At 44.1% G+C, this 18820-nt stretch overlaps 1 protein-coding gene across 16 annotated transcripts in view; it reads left to right on the top strand.

Annotated features, from left to right (window-relative positions):
- LPP (LIM domain containing preferred translocation partner in lipoma) overlaps nucleotides 1-18820 on the top strand; it is a 370626-nt gene that overhangs the window by 98078 nt on the left and 253728 nt on the right. For 9 of the 16 annotated variants that reach the window (XM_059855503.1, XM_059855514.1, XM_059855502.1 and 6 more), the window contains one exon: nucleotides 2161-2257. The exons of 5 other annotated variants lie outside the window; for them this stretch is intronic. The gene's annotated coding sequence lies outside the window, so the exon portion shown is untranslated. Of the gene's footprint in view, nucleotides 1-2160; nucleotides 2258-12715; nucleotides 13040-18820 lie in introns of those variants that run through there. 2 more of the 16 variants (XM_059855517.1, XM_059855513.1) reach the window with 2 other exon arrangements.

Raw genomic sequence — 18820 nt, 5'->3', positions numbered from 1 at the left:
ATACAGAAGTAGCATGTAGAATGGACATTGCTCCAGGTGTCAGTGAACTTCTTTGTGTCTTGTTGTCATTCCTCCCTTCAGCAGGAGTACTGCCTGCCTGAGAGCTGGGTATGATCTGGCTGAGTTATGCAGAAGCTCCTCAGCTGTTGTCTGTAACTTCTGTCAGTGGGATATTTGTAAATTTAAATGCTTCCTCCCAGAAGTATCAAAGGAACTGGGGCCACTTTTCAGCATGGACATGAAAGGCTTTCGCGCACTGGTGCAGCCAGGATTGCCATGGAGAACAAAGGCTTTTGCTAATCGCTTCTAATGCCTTTCAAGTTTATGCCTCATTTTTTCCCGTTTTTCAGATGGCCTCCCAGAGTACTGAGACTTCTCTGACTGACTCACCAAATAATTAACAGGAGGAGGACTCAATCTCTGAAACTTCTGAACACCTCTTTTAATTTTCTTGAATAAGCCAGTACTCTGGCCAGGATCCAATTTGTGTAATTACATTTGACCTAACTTAATCCCTTGGCAGTTTCAATTGCATGTGGTAGTTGTCTTGGCTCCCTGTCCTGGGCTGCCATTCAATGCTACTCCATGGTTTTCAACAGCTGTTGTAATTCAGCTGTACAAATGGGTGTATTTTCTTGGTGGAAGCATTCCTCATATCTCTATCCCTTGCTAAACATCCTTATCTCACTCGTATTTTGGGAGGTAACGTGTCTGATGCTGCAGATGATCTTGCTGAAGTCCTTGGAGCTACTTTTACCCTTAAAGATGGGCATGCATTTAGAGTCTTTTATCAGTTGTCCAACATACATTTTGAGATTACTTTGAGTTTTTCACCTTCAGGCATTTATTGCTCAGTCTCCTCAGCTACTATGTGGTGCTTTAGGGATGTTATTGGTGCAGGTATTCCTCTTTAGCCTTGGAAACAGCACTTCTGCTATCCAGTCAGTGCTAATCAGGAGTGTGTCACCTTCCTGTGCTGACAGCAGTTGGGCTGGCTGACTCTAAGTGTTGGCATTGCTAAGAGTGCAAGTGATGAAGGAAAGCAAAAGCCCAGGACAGCTGGGTAGGATTACAAAGGATGAAAAAAACCATCCCAAGCAACAACTTGGAGATGGACAAAGTGCAGTAGCCAAAAGTACAGTCAGATGGATAATCCATGCAAAAGACAAGGCACTGAGTTCTTGCATTGGCACATCCTTAGATGTGCAACAGGCATCTTGTTTTTGCAGCAGGTAACAAATTGAGGGTTTCTTGGCTTCAGCTATCGGAAAAGGCGTATTTGCTACAAAGCCACTTGATCCTTTGGGGGCAGGAGCAGCTCCTTCTGAGGGGAGACAGGAATTTAGATGAGACAGGGTGCAAAATGTGATCTACTGGTGAAAGGTGCTGTTGTTGCAAATTGTCTGCTACCATCCAACTCTGTTTTTCTGAGAGCCTCTGGAAGTAGAATGGCAAATGTATCATTGCTGCTCTCCTTTGTTGCCTGTTATCTTCCATGAAATTTGCGATGTTTTTGTCATTTAGAACTCTCCCCCGTGTTTCTGAGCACTGTTCATGTAGATCGTTTCTCTGCCTTTCTACAATGTCACCAAACACTTGGGTTCATGAGAGATATCATTTTGCTAGGTAGAACATCCTGAAGATCAGGTAAGGAGTATGTTGTGAATTCAAAAGCCATGTATCAGACCTGACTTTCACCCTCTGGATCTATCCTGTAATTACACATTTAAATCGCAGAGTGGACTGGAAATCTTGCCTCTGTTGGTTTCAGTGGCACTGTAAATAAAGTCACCAGTGGTAACATTAAAATTTGTCCTCCATCACAGAGCTTAAAAGTTTGGAGTCAGAGCCATCTGATTTGGACATGTGCTGGGTATTGCTTATACCTTGGCAGAGCTTTCTGCAAAGTCCATGAACACTTTGTTTCCTAGAACACAAATTTATCAAACCTTTATGGTGGTTGTCAGAGAAAATGTGGCCAACTCTGAATGGTGGTGTATGATGTATCTACAGTCAGTGATATTGCTTTTGAAGATCTGTTTGTGTGCTAAATAATGGGGTGCAGAAAATTGTACTTCAGAGTTGCTGGTTTTTCCTTTATTCCTGGACTGGACTCTGCCTGCCGTCCTGAAGACAAATCTTTTATTTTTCTTGTTTCAGAATACTTTAACTGTGTGTGCCTGAATGCATGAGCCTTTGGAGGTGAACGTCTTCCCTTGAAACAGCCTTGTGATAGCCAAGTGCCTTCTCTCTTGGGGTAAGGAATGACATACACGTGCAGAGATTGAGAATGTGCTCTGAGCAGAAGCAGAATGGGCAAAGAGGGGACAAGAGGCACTGCCTCAACTTGTAAATTTTGGAAATAGTGGACTTGTCATGGAGAGAGGGAATAAACTAAATCTGTGCACTGTAAATAAAACAAATTATAAACTTAAGTTGCAGCAAGGAAATTTAGCTGAGGTGTCGGTGAATGATCTACAGTCAGGATAGCTGTGTGCTGGAGTGGCTTCCCCCAGGAAGTTAGGCACTTCCAGTCATGGGAAGGTTTAAGAACAAGTTGGAAGAGCAATAACAGACATGCTTTTAGGAGAACCGATCCTTCCATGTGGTGGAAAAATAGACTAGCTGACTTCTGGAGAGTTCTACTAACCCACTGATAATTAGAAATGAGAAGGTGTGAAATTCTTATCTTAACAACCTTATTCAAAGCTGATAAGGTGAAAGGCAAAGCTGGGTGTATCTGTGCAGAATGAACTGCATGGTCTGGTGAAGAACTGAGGCAGCAGCAATTAATGCTGGTGCTCAGTGCCTTTGTTTCCTGAATGGTGATGTTATTTTGGAGGGAAGTATAAGCTCAGGGGAAAGAAGAAGTTTAATCCTCTGTTGCCGGCATGTAGTGTAAACTTGTGGTAAAAACAGGAAGTTGTATCAATTCTGGCTCCTTTGTAGTAAGTTTCTGGGAGTTTGGGTCACTTCCATGGTCCATGTAAGGGATTTACTCTTTCTCTCAGGGGTGTAATCTCATCTGTTTTATTGTGACATCAGAACACAATGCTACAAATATAGGTATACTGAGCAAACCACAAATATCATGTGGAACACAGGGAGAGGAACCAAGTGATTGCTTTTCCTCTCTTTTTCCAGGGCCGATGAAGTGGAGGAGAGTTTCATTTTTCTTCTCTTGCTCTTCTGTTCATGTTCTCCATTGTGTTTCTTTGTCTTGTCTTGACAGCAAACACAGCAGGCTTTTCCTGAGTTTAAAAATGCTGGCTCACCAGCTAGGTCTTGAAATTATGTCCTGAAGATGTCTGCTCCTTTAGTTCCCTTGCTTCTTCCTCCTTCATCCCTTCCCTGGGAGTTGCCGATGACAAATGGAGCCTGGGCTCAGGCTGCCTCCAAGCCATCCTATGACAAGAGGGGTGTTCAGGTGCTTTGTCTTCCTTGGTCCAGTGAAGAAGATCAGTTAGATACCTGTCTTATCTTGTAGGACATCTGAAATTCAGTGGGAAGTTCTTCAACCTCTTGTTGGATTTTGATTTCTCTAAAATTTACATTTCATCCATAATGTCAGCAAACACTGGTGTCTGCCCTGGAGTTAAACCAGTGTCTTATTGTTCCTTATCATCTTCTGCTTAGCAGAGATAAGCTGTTGTGTCTCAGGGGTACGGGGACATGGAAGAAACTTGAAAATAGCTCTAAGAAATGCAGATGGTGTCAAGAAGAAAATAAGGGATGCCTTTCTGAAGTCACCTTTGTACACGTTTTTTTTTTTTTTTTTTTCTCTTTTATTTTTTCCTCCTCTTGAGCTTTTCAATTCCTGTAACTATCTGCTCAAATCTTGAAAGCAAAATGCGTTTGTGGAAAGATGCAATTTACTGTGTTCCCCCATGATCTTTTGATCTCAATCAATCAAATAAATCCAAGACCTTGCAATTCACCTTGTTGCAAGGACGGTTAATAAGTTGAGGGGTTGTGCCAATGGTAGTGATGGTTTTCCAGCCTTGTGCTTTTTTTTTAATTGTTATTCTTTTTTATGGTTCGGACCTTTTGGACTGGTCAGGGTAAGATTATTTGCAAAGAATAGTCCATAAATATGCCTGTCAGGACTTAACATTCAAGCATTGCTGCTTAGCAAAAGAAAGCAATATGCCAAAGTTCAATTTAGATTTCCCTGCAGGGTTGAAAATAATGACAAGACTCACTTAATATGGCAGGGATGAGTCCTGCCACCTCTCTGGGAGTGGCTGCTGTGTGGTCCTGCAGCACTTTGTAGCTGTGTCCCTGGTTCAGTTGTCTGGTTCTGAAATTTGGTGCCTGGCGTCTCGTGCTGGGGCTTGCTTGGGGTGGAGGAGCCCTGGATGCATCTCCTGGCTCTTCCAGGTGCCAGCTCAGTCAGTTGGTAGCTTCCCTTGATTTAGCAACTGATTTTTTTTTTTCCCCCAAGTGCTGTGCTCCTTACAATGCAAGTGCAGGTTTGTGGAGCTGCTCTAAGCTCTGTCCTGCAAAGGCACCCTGTTCCCATCTTTGCAGTCCATCCTTGCCCTCAGTGCAAGCCAGCGTGGCTTGCAAGCGTGGCTGAACAGAGCCCATGAGTGTCCTGTGGTGTTTTGAGTTGTGTCCTGTGGGTCACCTGCTGTGAACTCTGAGCCCTTTGGGAATCTCAGATTTCAATGGAAAGCCATTTGGGTTTTCCCTGCTGTGACTATTCATGAAAACAGTTCCTAGATATCTCCCACCTAATGTTTGCCACCATGGAAGCGTGCATCGTCCAGTGGTAAGAATCTTGCTTTACTGTCAGGAAATATCTGAGTGGTTATTGATGTTTCTGCTGTCCTGTCAGCAGAATTGACTCCTATGGGTGAGAGCAGCATGAGGAGTGAAGCTGGAAACCGGCAGCTGCTATTTAGGCATTAACCTGCAGCACTTGAAAGCTACACAGTCCATTGTGTACAAATGGTCTCTTTAGAGCCTGGCCATGAATGTAGGTATAGTTTGTCTGAGGCGTGTGGCTCATCTGAGTTCATTTTTCTTCCTTCTGGAGATGAGAAAGTGAAGGTGCTGAAGACCACTTGAATTTTATTCCTAGGAAGTTCATGGCAGTGGAGCCCTGAGGCTGGGTCTGAAACCCATGAGTTTGGCCAAAAAATTCCCCTAGAAAAAGCTTATATGTGGTGAAAAAAATGATGCCATCAGTTGAGAAAGCAATTCCCAGCAGACTGGGACTAGGTGGTGAAATAAAGGTGCAAAAAACAGTGCAGCTTGTGGCAAGTCACAGAGCACCTCCATGCCAGACCCCTGCGAGAGCTCAGCAGCTCTTGGTCCAAATCAGCAGTGCTGTAACTTGCAGTGAAACAGATGGGTCTGGTTCCCTGTCAGCAATGGCTGAAAAGTTTTAGAGCAAAATAAATGAATTTGTCTTTAGTACCATCTTAAAATCCAGAAGTCATTTCTCCAGCACCTGTAAATAACTGAATATAAAAGGAGAGGGTATGGAAAAATAGCTTAGGGGGTGACAGAGCAGAGCCTTTGTTGTGTCGTGCCACACCCTCACAAGCCTGGTGGCCATGCTGAGAGGTGGGGACAGCTGTCCCCATCCCCACAGCTGCCATCCTCCAGGTGGCAAAGGAAAAGCCCTCCAATGTGCAGGAGTTTTGCGTGTCCCAGAAGGCAACACTCTTGTTTCTTATTCCAGGAGGGACTGGCAATTAGCAGCAGGGGTAATAACCACCTGGAATTAAATTCTGTGGAGGCATGAGAAATAGTAGGGTATATTTGGAAATATCTATTGCATATATATATTCCTGTTAAGAGAAACATGTTGGAGGTGCCATATCCATAAATACTAATAAGGCTGTTTGATTCCAATTTTCAGGTAAGATTAACATTTTATTGAGTATTATATCTGTCACATTCAATGCTTTAGTGTACCATCCTCTCAGGCTTATTAGCATAATTGCAGTGCTTAAGCAACAATAAAAAATTCAACAGTAAAATAGCGGTTAGCACAGGCAATTTGTTATCAAAAGCTTTTACTTAAGGACAGCTTTTGAGCGTATTTATTATCCAGTTAGGGCTATACATTATTTTTATTTATAAAAACAAGAGAGAAGCAATGTAGGAATGCTTTTTCTCTTTTGGTGTCTCAATCAGAAGGCCTGAGAATTGGTCACCCCTTTTTTCTCTTTCTTAAAATCACCCAGCAAATTCACTTGGAGTGGGGAGGCAAGATAACAAAACAGACTCTGGTCTGGAGCCGGGCTGTGACGTTAATAACTCAGCAGAACAATTCCAGTAAATTCTGATACCAACTGGAGTGCCCTTTTCAAATTCCCTTGTTGCATCCTGGGCTCTGCAGATACTATCCTTTGTCCGTGGCTGATGGCACTGTCACTGGGGCAGTGCAGGGGTAGGGGTGGCCCAGGCTCACACCCCAGAGGTGGCTGCAGCCCAAGATGCAGTGCAGCTGTTGGGGTGATGCTCCCACAGATGAGGGGAGGGACTGGAGAGGACCTGCAGGAAAACAGACTTTGATATCAGTGCTGGTTGTCTCTGAGGCTGGAGCAGAAGAGCATGGCCTGTGACAGTGCTGTACACCCCTCCTCCTTTCTTTCCTCACTTTGAGGACTCTTAGGGGAACAGTCCTTTTGCTGAAAAGCTGCAGTATAGATGTGAATGCACCTGTTTGTGTGCCAGCCCTTGCTCGTGCCCGTACAAAGTCTCTGTTGCCAGCATGGTGAGATTTTGTGTGAGTGTTTAAATTTTCAGCACATTTTCCCTGTGTACTTAAAATACGAAATTGTACCTCATAAATGAAAAAGTAAATAAGTTTTAAGCAACTCATGAAGTCCTTAGACTAGGAGGTCCATCAAGAAAAACACATGGAATTGGCAAGAGGAAGACTGCTGCTGTGATTGCTTGTGATTCCTTTGCTGGTTGAGGCTTTTTACAGACCCTCTCTTTGCTTGTGTTTGCTCTTACAACATCCTTCAGCATTTGCTTGAGTTGTTGTCCTTGTTCCCAAGATCTGTGCTCACTTTCAGCATCCTCCCTGTCACTGCAACCTTGGTGCCTCCCCTTTCATGTGTTTTCCTCATTTCCTCCCTTGTTCTGGGAGCCCTCCTTTGCCTTGTGCTGCTTTTTCAGAGGTCACTCTTCCATCTTCTTGATGGATGACTTAATTGTGGGCCTGTTGCTATGTCATTTTGGTGGTACCCAAAGCCCAGGGTGAGGATCTGCCACAGCCCTGGTGATGCCTTCACTGGGCTCACAGTCTAGATAAGCAAGATGGGTAAACTTGTCTGGTGTTTTTGCTCCTATTTTGACTGGTGTCTGGGCTCACTGTGAGGAGAAGTGAAGGCAGTGCTGCTGCCCTAGAGAAGAAGCTTGTGTTCATAGTGAAACAGGATGTGCAAGCAGGTTGTAGGAATTGGGAAGGGAGCACATGGAGACAGGTGAAACTAAATTGGGCACATATTAGAGAAGTGATGTGCTTGTGGGGTCCTCTTCACAAACACCCTCTTCTGCGAATGTGTGAAATTTGAAAGGAGCTGGTTGTTTCAGATCCCTTTTTTTATTTTTTTTTTTTTTTTTTTGAAAGGGGTAAAAAACCCAATGTTATTCAGAGATAAGTTTTATGTTTCAGATTCTGGGGTAGTTGTGAGTCTTTCGTTGGTACGCAGCTCACTCTCATGAAACTGCCCAGCACTGCATGGTGTTCAGACTTTCTGTCAACAGAGAACTTGGTAATGCTCCTGAGACTGTGAATACACAGAAACTGACTGTGGAGAGCTAAACTTTGTGGGAGCTTTGCTCTTGGTGGAAATTTGACTGTGATTTGAATTGCAGTTGAAATATGTGCTCTCTGCCTCCATGATCACCTCTGGGAATGGGGACTCATTGCTGCTGTCTTAGGAACAAGCAGGTTCCTTCACAGCCCTGCAGCTCCCCATTGTTGCTTCCAGCTCAGCTCATCTGGCTTTAGTAGCCCCCAAGGCACCTGAGCATCTCCTGCTTGCCCTTGGCCTTGGAGCTGGGCAGTGCTGAGTGTCTTCTGCTACAGCCAAGGAAGCACCCTTCTAGCTCCTGTGCACAGCTAGGGGGTTCCACATCCATGGCAGGAGCTGAGGGACCAGAGAAGGTGTTTTCTTGGGCTGTTGACATGGCCGAGGGCATTTCTGTGTGGCTTCTACCTGAGATCTATCATCATCCAACATTTTAGGCAGAAAGAGTCATGCAGGTCTTTCGTGCAGCTCCTGGCTCAAATCAAGGTTGGCTTTACGGTGGGATGAGGCTGCTCAGAGCTTGTCAGGGCAGTGGTGGCCTGCAGTGGCCTTGAGGGATGATGATAGTGAATGCCTTGGTACCAAAAAGACACCTTATGGAGGGCTCTGTAGGCTGTACTCTGGTGTCAGGTGGTGGAGCAGTGACTTTTCTGCAAGAGGGTCTTTGTGAAGGGTTGAGAGACAGAGTCTGAGCGTTGAGACTGATTCCTACACTAAATTCCCCTTGGGAAGTGGGGAGCACCGTGTCCAGCTCTGCTGGGATCTGGCTGCCACCATAGCTGCTGGTGACACTGCACAGCTCTCCTCACTGCAGATGGGGAGGGGAGCTGGGAGGATAGGGTCTGTGGCTGGAGACCAGTCCACATGTGAACATATCCTGCCTGAGGAGGAAAGTGCTTACATGCTTCTTGTGGGGAAAAATATGGCTGAAAGAATTTAGCAGTGATAAATGTCATAAAAAATACTTATGCTGGAATTTGTAAAGCCTGGAACATCTGTTCTCAACAGTGCTTTGATCACGTTGTGAGGCTTTTAAAATGATACTTCCATGAATTAAGTGAGATCCTTATGGCTGCAGGATTCCTTTCAGTGCCCTTTTTTTCATGGAGCAAAAAGGCAAATTTCACAGGGAACATTACATGACTTGAAACACATATTTTAATGGTTAGTATCAACCAAACAATGTTTTATTAGGTGCTAGAAAAATGTTCCAGTTCCATACCCCAGGAAGCAAAACACTCCCATTTACTTTTTTAGCTTATGGGAGCTGTACTTAAAAAAAAATTAAATCAAGAATTCATTGCTTGTATGTTACCGTATTCAAAACCAAACCAAACATGGTGAAATGAGCTTAAACATTTTGAAGCTGTTGTCAGAAAAGGTCCTTTTTGGGTTTTGTTTCCAGGCAGAGCTGCAGACGAGGCAGAGGATCTGTGTTTTCTGAGGGACCCACAGCAAAGAATGGCGAGACACTGATGATTTACTTTCCTCAGTGCACTGCCTTGGATTGAGCAGCTTTTGGTCGTTCACTTTTCTCTGAGGACTTGTTTTTTCTCCATTCCTGGTTGTTTAGCAGGCTTCTGCCTCCTGCCCTTCCAGCAGCTGTGTATTTGGGGCTGAAATGTTGTGGTGCCAAATGACTTTGGTGATCTTAGGAGTGTGAAGAGCCCTCATGGCAGTTCTTTGCAGTGTCACACCTGGCAGGAGGATTTCTCTGCCTTCCTGCTATGTGTAGGGAAAAGAATATCTCCTTGGGCTGTTTGCAGAAACAGCCTGTAGGATGTGAGGGGCAGCCAGAAGGAGGGAGAACCTAAATAGGAGATGTGGAGCAAGATCATCTCTTGTGCTAGGTTTGTGTGTTCATACTTGAGAAATCCTTTCCTGCTGCTGCAGCCAGCAAGTCTGGCAGCTCCCAGCGGGATGCTGGGCAAGGCTTCTTGCTCCCATCTCGCTTTCCCTCCCTGGGATGAATGAATGGACTTGTGTGTGACCCCACAGCTCTACCCAGCAATCAGAAGCCTGGGAAACTTAATTGTTTCTTCATTTAAAAACTGTCCAAACTATGAATGGAGGAAAAGTTATGGTCAGAAATAGCAGAGAAGGAATATGGATGGGCTTTCTAGTAAGGTTCTGTGTGTCAGGGGTTAATTTATGAAAACGAAATTGTTTAATTCCTCCAGCACCCAACAGGTGAACAGGCGGCTTATTGCTGTGACATATCCATTTATAGCAGCTTTCCTTTGCTAACACCTGTGACTCAGTTCTGTTACATACTTATGCTGTCTGTTAATTATTTACCAGTGATTTACAAGTGCAGGGTGCAAATAAAATGCTTTTATGCAGGAGACTGCATTGAACACCCAGGATTCCTGGGAATTAGGGCACTGTACTACCGTGTACAATCCCATCAACATCCCTGGAGTTCTGATGGAGGAGTCCTTGTGTGTACGTGATGAAGAGGCAGCCCCTTGCCCTCCAGAGCTGGCACTCAGAGGGGCTGTGGTGTTAGTGAAGGGTTTACTACACACAGGGCTGTGGTGTGTGAGGGGATCTCTGTCCTTTGCTTCCTTTCAGATCGATTTTTGCCATTTTAAATTGCTTTCTTCCCCCTCGACAAAGGCTCATTCTTCTTCATAAGTGATGGTAGCAGCAAACTGCTTTTTAAAAAATCCCACAGCATGATGGGCTTTTTTTTTAAAGAACAAAATATTATAAAAGTCAACTAGCAGATAGAGTTCTGACTCAGCTCATAACTTATGATCCTGTGCTATTTCTGTAACATTTTTAGCTTATGACCAAATTTTTCTAGTATTAGGACATTGCCATAGAAAGTGTGTCAGTCCCTGGCTGCCAGAACCTGTCACTGTACAGAATATATACACTTCTGAGCAAGTGGGCAGGAGCAGGCCAGTGAGTTGTCTCATGTGGTTTCAAATTGCTGAAAGTTTTTTTTTGTTTCATTTTTTTTTCCTTGTTTGTTTGTTTTTGGTTGTTTTTGTTGATTCGCTTAGCAAACAGAGTTGTGCAGAACCACATAGCTGCTTTTTATTTCTCTCACAGTCAGGCACTGAGCTCCCATCCCCAGCTGTGCCTCGTGCAACTGCAGTTGCTTTGCTGGTAGATTTTTCAGTCAGTGCAAACTGCTGTAAGTCAATTCAAGCTGTATCAAGTGTGTGGATCTTTTGGAAGTTGAGGATCTGGTCATACAGCTCATGGTTTTAGTGAGGAAGAAGTTTGGTAGATGGTTGTCCCATTCTAGGCAGGCAAGAAAGTACGTGCCAAATTTCTCTAACCTCAGGGAAGGCGCGTGTGAACAAATAAGCATCTGTGTTGCAGAGAATGCGATTACTGAGGAAATCCCAAAGTTTATGAGTAGGAGTTTTTATAGGTTCAGATCTGCTGTGGTTTCAGACACTTAAGGACACTTAAAAGAATGAAACTCCAGACAGTCCAGCCACACATGCATGACACACAGCAGCAAAGCCATCCTTGTGTTTAGCACTGCTGATCAGCTCGCTAATGCAACATCTGCTCTGGGATTTTGCATTTAAATTTTGTCTGGATAATGAAGAGGAAAGCAGGGCTAATGATCTGTGTCCTGTTTCTCTTCAAAGTGCTTTATTTACTCTTTGTGGCTACTTTTCATGGTTCTTAGCAGCAGCCCTAAAATGTCAACTGACCTGAAGAAATCGACAATGGATGCCTAAAAAAAATCCAGAGGAAAAGCGAGGAAGGATGTTGCTTTCTAACTTTTCATGTGAGCACCTCGTAATCAGACTCCCTTTGATTAAGTAACCAGCGAAGCCTATTCATGTGTACTCCAATTAAAATTTAATGAAGCAAGAGGATGTATTTGTATATGCTGACTAATGCAGGAGGAATAGATTCCTGTAACTCTGCTCTGCAAGCCCTTTTCTTTGCCATCAGGGCTGGATTTACTAGAAAGCTCCTCAGCAGCTGTGGACCTCCCCTGGCATGAGCAATCCTCACAAGTCTGGGCTCCTGCGCTCACAGCAAGAGGTGATGATGTCCTGAATGTGGAAGAACACAGCTCTTTTGTAGGGCACAGCCTTATCAATGAAGCCCAGTTTGGCTAATTGCAAGAGGTGTGGCAGGGCTTCTGCTCTAATCTATTCCATTGGAAAAGATCAGGGAATTGCTGGATGTGTGTGCTGTATCTGTCTTGCTATCAGCTGGATGAGTGGAGCAACACATACCAAGAAGGGATATGTGCACTGTGATTTTTAAGTAGGGAACTGATGTTCAAGAAGAGGAGTCTGTATGACAGCTAAGCTGGTGTCAGAAAACAGCCGGGCTTTTAGTGCCTCTGCCTTTGCCATGGGTTTATTGGGCAGTTGCTTTGATGCTTGTGTTCCCAAAGGGATCTGGGCCTGCTTTGCAGAGCCTTTTGTTTCTGACATCACAGGGAATGTACAGACTTCTGTGTAGACAATGAAATGACCTGCCAGGAGGGGTGCAGAGGCTTGCTTAATTTGGCACTGTCTCCATCTTTTCCCATGTGTTTCTACCTCTGGGGCAGCTGCAGAGCTCCTGCATCACCTTGCACCCAGGATGGGGACTGGAAAAAAGATATTAAAGGATCTCACCTGCTCATGAGACAGTGGCCTGTGACTTCAACTTTGTGCAGGGACTAACAGCCTTCCTCTGGAGTGGAACGTGGCAGTGGGGTGATGCTGCACAGCTATGTTAAATGCCATTTTTGGACAAGCAATGAAAGATCCTGCTGTATCCACTCCCAGCAATGGGCTGGGCGACAGAACGGAAATGCCATGGTGGAATTTGCCTTTGCTGCTGACCCTTGCTTGACACGCGAGAGCTCCTCATCACCAGACCTTTGTTTTGCCTTACCCAGAATACAAAGCAGTGTTTCATTGGCATGGCTGGCTGTTTTCCTTCTGTCTTGACTCAGTGGCAGAACTGCAGCGAGCTTTCCAGACACAGGCTGAGTTTTCCAGTTATCATCTGCTTCAGCCCCACATCCGTCCTGCCAAGGCTCTCACTCGTGCTGTTGCAGTGAAGTGCTCGAGAAGCCTTCAAAGGGAGATACAGCTCTGGAGCTAAGATCTTGGCCTTCATTTTTGGCCTGGAAAGCTGCTCTTGGAACAGTAAGCATGAGATTTCTCTAGAAGCCTTCTTTGTGTGCCTTTCTGAAGAAATTGCTGGAAGGAGAAGACCTGTCAGTTGAGCTCTAAGAGAAAAACCTATTGGCTCTGAATACACTGGGGACATTATTTAAGGTCAGTTGATCTGTGAGAAGGCACAACTTATCTAATGCAGCCTAAGGTTAGTTATGCAACAGACAGGCTGTTCTTTGTTGTGAAGAACAACTTCAGTGTGTGCCTGTGAAAATCAAAAGTCTTGCTGAAGGCGTGTTGTGTTCTGGCTGGAAGCTATTTGGTGTCCTCCTCTAGTGATTTTCCTCTGTAGCAGATTCAGATTAGCATCACGGAAAGGTTTCCAGTGGGAAAGGCACTCAGCCCTTGCAGGCTGCAGGGTGGAGCTGCCAGCAGATGTGTACTCTGGTGGGTGCTGGTACAGGACCACATGCATGAGGTGTTGTTTCAGACCAGCTTTTACTTCTGTCCTTCCCTGTGCATCTCTGTGTCATGGACTAGGTCACTGCATTGTCTAGATGCTTACACAGGGCAAAATTTTAAAGAAAGCACTTCATGAGGAGTGTTTTCTGACTTTTAAAGAGAGAGATGTAATAATTTGTTATTTATATTGCTTTGAAATACAGCATTTGCAGTGTGCTGGCTACATGGCACTGACATCTCCTTTCTTGGAGAACCTTTCTCTCCCCATCATCTCTCATTAAACATGCTGCCCTGCCAAAGTGCCATTATGTCTCCAGAGAGACTCAGCAAATAGAAGAAAAGGTATTTTTTTCTTTTAAAGTAGAATTGGTCTCCTGTGCCTTGTGGAGTAGCTAAGAGTGAGCAGTTCTGAGCAGTTATTTTTGGGTTTGAGTCTCTGTGTACAGTGAAAAATGCTTTATTACTTATGCAAAGGTAAGCATAATATCCAGCAAGATTGCCTAATATGCTCATGGATTGTCTTCTTTCTGTGCTTTTGATTTGTGTGGTATGTACAGCGAGGTTTGGCATTTGCAAAATGAGGATATTTTAACCAGCGCTGCACAAATACTGGTCCTGTGTGGTTTGTTACCTGTGCATTCCTGGACAGAGCTGTGGGGTGGGGTTATTTTTTTTTGGGGGTTTTTTTTTGAGGACTTTATGTAAGACATGGAAAAATTAAACATTAAAAGGAAACAACCAAGGTGAATAGTCATAAAATGCTGTTTTTTCTCAAAGTTCAACTTTATTTATAGACACCTTGATGAAACCCATATTGTCTGTGATGGAAAGATGATGACTGTGATGTGGTGTGACAGTGGGGGAGCAAACTGGGGTGGCTGCAGCAATCCCTGGTTTGGGTGCCTCAGAGATGCAGATGCTCTGAACTCAGTGGGAATGTTCCCATCTCCCTTGATGCAGCTTGGGACCAAAAGGGTTTTCCTGAGTTGCCTCTTTCTCTGGAAGTTTTTCTGTTCTTGTAAGCTCCCTTTGAAGTACACTCAGGAGCTGCAGTTAATAAGAAATTTCCTCTGCTTTACAAAGATCAGACTCTGCCTTCCCCCTTCTCAGCATCCAAAATGATTAGCAGTTCCTGTGAATCCAAGCCTATGGATTTTATGAAGACCCCTGACAGCCAGGGGTGATTGTGTTCTCCCTGAGTGTTTCCTAAGCAGGAGGAAATCAATGCATGAAGGGGCACTGTGCCTGACATCTATTAATTACACTGTCCCCTTACATCTAACTCACTGGAAGAGGGTTTGAAAATCAGCCCCCTATGCCCAGGCTAATTGATAGAGAAACAAATTGATACAAATGAATTGAACTGGTTCCTTAAAAAAAAAAAAGGCGAACATTTATTGGGTAGTTGGAATTGGAAGGAGCAGTTGCAAACTCAAGTACAACATACAGCAGTGTGAAATATCTGGTTGCAGCAGCCCTCCTGAATGGTCTCAGCAACCCCCAGAGCCCCACACTAAATGCTTGTGGATAAAACACTTCTGCTGTTGATGCTGCATCAAATGGAGGCACTGTGCTACATGCCTGGGGCAGTGGGCAGGGGGATAATTACTGTGTCCTTCCCTTGGATGAGATGATTTTGAAGCTTTACCATCCTGACTTTTGCAGCACACATTCAGCTGAATATGACATCAGTGTTAAGAGCTGTGGCACTTGTGGTTACGGCCTTGGGATTCCTTATATTTACTTTCTAGGGAACTAAAATTCAAAGCAGCTTTTATGGCTGTCATGACAATACCATCAGTTTCAAAAGAGGTGGCTAAATGTGCATTGACCTTTAACTAATAGGCCATATCCTATTTTCTGTGTGTTTCCAATTAGGAGAAGTATGCTACAAATTTTTGAAAGAAATCGTTAAAAGAGAAAAGTTACTTAACTGCAAGACTTCTGCTTTTTTCCCAAAATAAAAATAGTGAGTTCTTGTCTTAGTGCAGAAGGTTTCATACGACTACTATTATAAGCTGGAAATCAAGACTTAATAATAGCACATACCATCTGCCACCAGTGGTGGAAGAGCAAGAATGAACCCTTGACTGCTGCAGGCACTTTTAATTTGCAGCTTGGAGTGAGGTCGCAGGGCTTCACATCCGTCCGTGGAGGAGAGGATGGGATTCTTGGTTGCCACTGCTGATTTTCTTCCTGAGCTGTTGGGATTTTAACACTGCAAATTGCAAGTGCAACATCTTGTTCTTGCTTGGTGTGGTGGTGTGCCTTCAGAGTAAAATAAAGGATGGTGCTGACTGTGTCAGGCTTGACCCAGCTCTTTCTGAAGCCGCCAGTTGTTACCAGTAGAGCAGCTCTGTGGGAAGCCCGAGATGAGTTTTTTTTCACATGTTTTGGTGGTGGTGGGAGGTGATGGGCAAATCTGGCTGAGATGAAGTTGGGTCTCTCCCTGTACTGCTTCTTAGAGGCCACATCCCTCCTCCTTATTTCCCTGGCTGTACATTGCAAAATACTTTAATATCTTTGTTCCTAAAACTTGGGCTCATTTTCATGAGCCATAGTGGATCTTTTGCTACCTTAGAAAAAGCAGCGCATATTTTTCCACTTTTTAAAATGTACTTTGCCAAATAGGTATTTTTGTCAAATTGCAGTTTCCTCCAAAACATAATTCTTTATATAGAAAATGGGATTCCACCTCTCCTAGACCTTTGCTAACAGCTGTTCTGCTAGCTAAATGTCACTGAATTAAAAAGAAACAAAAATAAGAATATGATGGCTTTGGATAGATTTTAGTTGACTGTTTCAGTCCTAGGTAGAAGTAATCCTTCTCTCTTCTGGATATGGGGATACTCTAGGGATTACTGCCCTGCTATTTTACCCTGCAGAGCACTGATAGTGCAGCATTTCTGGAAGGCTGGGATATGTGTATACCATGTACATAGCTTTTGCCAGCCCAGAGAAGTGCTGGGACAGCCCTGTGGACACTTGAGAAGTGAATGTGCTCCTGATTTTGGCAACTCAGCCTTTAGAGCTGACCTATAACAAAGTTGATGCAATGGGATAGTTTCAGGTTGGGAAAAGGGAACCTGTGCCAGCCTTTTGAAGGTTGCTTTGATTTGTTGCTGGGTACAGTGAGGACTCCTGGGGTATTATCTGAGGATTAAGTGCAACATTAAACATTGGAGCTCGCTTGTCAAAGAAAGGCCAGGTTATCAAAATATGATTTATAACCAACAGTTTACTACTAGCTACAGTAATTAATATGGAACATGATGGGGCCCATCATTAATGTGCTTTGTTTTCTCTGCTTGCATGACTGCTGCTGGCAAGGCCGGCTTCTGAGGCTAATGAGGGACAGGGAAGAAAGAAATCTGTGCTGCTGTTAGCTGATGGTAATATCTCTCCAGGTCACACACTGTGCCGTGCATTGCATCTGATCACAAATCTCAGCCAGACATACCTGTCCAGTAAAGGCTGCTTTCCCAAATTCTTGCTTAGAGAGACAAGAATTACTGTTTGTGCCAAGGTCACTCAGAGCCAGTGACAAACTCTGTTAGTTTGTCCCATAGGGAGTGCACAAACTGGTCTGGGGGATAAGGAGAAATCTTTGTCAGTGGTCCAAATCCTACTCAGGTTGTTGATGAAGGAAGGCAGTTAATCTCCGGTGGTGGTGATTCGTGAACTTGTCTGAGGAGGAGCAAAACAGAAGAGGCTTTTCCAACATTTTCTCATGGCCAAGTGCCCAGATGAGGGCAATGACTGGTGCTGTTCTGCTGATGGGAATCTGTTGGCGAGGAGCTTGTGGTTGGTTTGAGATGGGTCCCACTTCCTGATAGCCCATCTCGAGCTGCCTGAGAGCCGTGTGACTTCAGCAGAAGTTTTATTATCACGCTAGTTTCCAGAGAGATGTTTGGAGCCATTCCCAGCATTGGGTTTAGCTGCAGCAGCAGCTTGAGCTCCTTTCTGGTGTTTTGGTGAAGGGTAGGGCAGTGATGGCTTTCCTAAGGTGTGTCAAGAGTTCATGTTAAAATAAACAAAGCTGTTCCCATGGTCTGTTTGCTGTGTCAAGTCTGGGTTTACCTGTACTCCAAAATCAGATCTCACAATGCCATCCAAATTTGAGAAATACCTTAGGCTGGAGGGCTGCAGGATGCAGTCAGGTCTCCTGCATGAAGGTAGAGCAGTGGGGAAACCAAGTGCCTTTGAAATTTGGCATGCTTGAGCTCCATTGCTCAATTGTGACCATGATTTAGAATGTTTTTGACTTACTCGCCCTTACTTTAAACATTTTGGTTGAACAGCATTCTCTGACCTGCAGCTGCCCACAGTGGCAACCCCAAGCTTGGGGCACTTTTACAGCAGAGTGTATTGTACCTAGTTTTATTGAGCATTGCCCAAATAGTTAAGAAGGATGTCCTAAAGAGTCTTGTGATAGTCCAGATTTAGCTGCTGGTATTTCCCAAGAGCATCAGGGCTGTCTGCAGGGAGACTTAAAGGTTTCAGCAGTTCTGCTTCAGCTAGAACCAGGTAAGCAGTAGTCTCATGGTCCTTTCTGCTCATCTCTTCCAAAGATGTCTTTTTTGTCAAATTTGGCGATCTAATCAGGTAAATTTATTTCATGTTAAGATAGCATGAGAAGTAGTATGTTTTGTTTCCATGGCCTTGGTAAAATGGTTTTTGCTGTGTGCATTTAGCCATCCCTGTTGCTGACTGTAAAGGGTTGGAGGGATGTGTCTTGTGGGAGATTATATACACCTGTTGTGTCCTTTTTTATAGATCTCAGCACTTGACCTCCTTACTTATCCCATAAAGGAGTCTCTTGAAAATTGACTAATCCCACTGGGATTTATACAGTCAGGCTGAAAGCCAAGTCCTCGCTGGGTGGGTGCAAGATGTATCAAGGAGCTTGAATATTTGTGTCCTGTCTTGCTTGAATTAATCTAAGTCAAGGCAGCTGGGTGACTGGGTAGTGCACTGTAATGACATCATTATTGAATTAATGCCAGATAGGGCATGATGATTTTATGGCCATTAACAATATTTGTATGCAAACTACGAGGCTGGCCCAGAGAGATGCAGAATAGGGCATCACTGGGAAGTGGAGACTCTTCAGTGTGTGATTTAGTAGGTTCACACTACAGAGCCAACCAGATGACTCAACAAACATAGCTGCTGCTGGTTTACTTTGCTTCTTCAGAAATGTTTAGTATTCTAGTTGGTTTTAGATTTTTGTTTTTGAATTGATGTTTGTGGTGTAGCAGCAGGAGAATTTTCTCTTTAGGACCTTCAGTATATTTGACAAAGATGCATTTCTTTCAAAGCCACAGGGAGAGCACAGTCAAAGATTGTGGAGTAGAGAAACATGGCCAGAAACAACTATCTGGAAATCAGCATTTCTGACTAAAATATCAGTGCTCTTGTCTGTTGTGGAGAGGGCCAAAATGCAATAAATGGCTAAGTTTGGTTTGATGCTAGAGACAG

Source organism: Haemorhous mexicanus, chromosome 10, assembly GCF_027477595.1.
Source record: "Haemorhous mexicanus isolate bHaeMex1 chromosome 10, bHaeMex1.pri, whole genome shotgun sequence".
Taxonomy (NCBI): Eukaryota; Metazoa; Chordata; class Aves; order Passeriformes; family Fringillidae; genus Haemorhous; species Haemorhous mexicanus.
Note: the sequence above shows the minus strand (reverse complement) of the source record. Positions and strands in the feature narration are given on the sequence as shown.